Consider the following 2,423-nt stretch of genomic DNA (forward strand, 5'->3'; position numbering starts at 1 on the left):
TGGCTGGCGCACGCGCCCTATAGTGAAAACCTCTTCCAAAAAAAAAAAAATCACGGCTTAGTGTTGAGGTCCTGGTGGTCACATGTTCTTTCTGTATGATCGGCAGGTCGGGCTGACTTATCTCTGACTCACACATGCAAGGTTAATGAGCCTTTCTCATTCAGGTGCAGCTTCAGAAGCTTTCAGTCCATTGATAGCAGTTTGATGTAGTTTCTTTAAACCCGTAGGTCCGTGTGTAGTGAATGTTAAGGTAAGCGTCAGCTCAAACCTGTGGTTTCCCCAACTGCAGAGAAGACAGAATTCCTGTTTTCAGAGAATTATTTTCAAGAACGTTAAAAGTGTGTGAACAGGTCTCTGCGCTATTCAGATCATTACCTCGGTGCCTTAGTTGCCTGGATCTTTCTTGGCGTCCTTTTTTTCCTCCTGTTGAAGTTTCATTCCCTCTACTGTGATTTCCTGTGCTCCTAATGTGTACCGGACTGGATGTTAGGCCTTGTCAGAGTGTAGGAGGGTTGTTTTTATTTTTAAAGAATTATTTATTTAACCATTCTTTTTTTTTTTCTTTTGGGAGAAGTTTTTTGTTTTGTTTTGTTTTGTTTTGGTTTTTTGATTTGTTTTGTTTTGTTTTTGCTGTAGGGTGCATGTGCTCGCCAGAGAGACAAAAAGTGAGAAATCACCCCCCAGGGAGAATGGCCATGCCACCATCCCTTCTCCTCCATTCTCCTCTCAGGATTTTGGGCACACATGTCACATGCACACGTGCCTGACGTGAGTTTTAGCCGCCAGGTACCAGGTCCGGGAGTTGAACCACAGTCGACTACATGGGGGTCCAACGACATACCAATTACGGCAACGTCTGGTTCCTGATCATTTGTTTAGGGAATGAGAAAGAAAGCTGCCAGGTCCAGGACTCGAACCATGGTCAGCTACGTGGGAATGTCAGCGCTTTAACCACCACACCACGTGCCGGTCCCAGAGTATAGGAGGTTTTAATGCAGTGTCATGATACTTTCAACTTGGAATGGGAGGCCCCAGGACTGAGTTGCAGAGTAGCATTTGTGAGTTTATCAAGCTCTCAGGGCCTGCACTGGATCCAGGATGGTTCTGCTGGAGATAAGGGCCGGCCATGTCAGACTCTTCAGGTGCTTCCAGCGTAGCCAAGTTGACCAGCTAGTAAACTGGAGAAGTTCTACCATCGCCTCACTGGAACGCAAACCAGTAGCGACAGTGTTGGGAGGACATGTTGGAACAGCAGCCATGTGGATCCCCAGGAAACCCAGAGACAAATGTTTTAGTGGCTCAGGTTTATGGAAGGAGGAACGCAAAGCCCAGCACAGGTGTTAATAGCATGTCCTAGCTGCTGGGGGCCTCTCTCCCGTGCTGCTCCTCCAAGCCTTTGGGCTTACTCCTTCGGGTGTTGAGCTGCGGTGCCCTTTGGGCCCTGAGTGCGCTGCTGACTGTTGGTCCAGCCAGTAGCCGGCATCCAGAGCCAGCTTTCTGGATCCTTTCTGGGTGCCTCTAGACATACGATGGTTGTGGGCGGTTTTAGTGCCTCTCGAAAGTTCCTGAGGTGTGAGCATTTGGAATCTCGCCTGCGTGGTCTTGGCGTTGCTGTATAGAGTAACCTGTGACTACCTGTGGGCAGGCCTGCTTGGGTGGGAGTAGTTTTCAGTTTTCTTAATTGCATGTGTGGCCTAAATAGGAGACTTTGTGTATTTGTGTGTGTATGTGTGTGTGTGTGTGTGTGTGTGTGTGAGAGAGAGAGAGAGAGAGAGAGAGAGAGATGCATGGGGGGGAGAGATTGATTGACTTTCTGTGGCTAGTGGAATCGCCTTACCAGCAGCAGGTGATGTGGTACGGGGTCCCCCAGTGTGGAAGTGAGCGCTCAGATTCCTGGGAGGAGCATGGAGGAGAGGGGATTGCAGCATGGTACTGAGCTCCGCGGGTGATTTCTTGCTTTTCTCTCTGTCTCTCCAGTGAGGGCACATCCCCTATAGCAAAAATCTCTTTTATGAAAAAATAGGAGGGCTTTCTAAGGCATCCCCACCTCACATTAGTCACCCCTGTCTCTTGTGTGTTAGGACTTGTGATGTCCAATGCAGATCCTCGAAATGTTTATTGTATTTTGAATTCGTTGTCGCGTAGTTATACTTGCTGGAGGGAGACAGAGGAAAAGTGAAAAAGCAAACCTTGGGGCGATAGATAAGTCCTTTGTCCCCGTGTCTTCCTCCTCTCAGGATTTTAGGCATGCACAGGGCCTAATATGTTTTTAAGCTGCCAGGTCTGAGACTTGAACTGAGCAGTTGCTCATAGGGTCCAGGCACCTTAACCCCCATGCCACTGGCTGGCCCCAGAGTGCGTTTCTTTTATGAGACACACGCATTTCCCTGACACGATCTTGTCGTGCTTTGATCTTCCCCTAG

General features: G+C 48.6%; 1 protein-coding gene across 1 annotated transcript in view; it reads left to right on the plus strand.

The window, feature by feature from the left end:
- JARID2 (jumonji and AT-rich interaction domain containing 2) overlaps positions 1 to 2,423 on the plus strand; it is a 268,700-nt gene that overhangs the window by 114,030 nt on the left and 152,247 nt on the right. The window lies entirely within an intron of this gene.

The sequence above is a fragment of the Tupaia chinensis genome, unplaced genomic scaffold, assembly GCF_000334495.1.
Source record: "Tupaia chinensis unplaced genomic scaffold, TupChi_1.0 Scaffold143647_1, whole genome shotgun sequence".
In the NCBI taxonomy this organism is placed as follows: domain Eukaryota; kingdom Metazoa; phylum Chordata; class Mammalia; order Scandentia; family Tupaiidae; genus Tupaia; species Tupaia belangeri.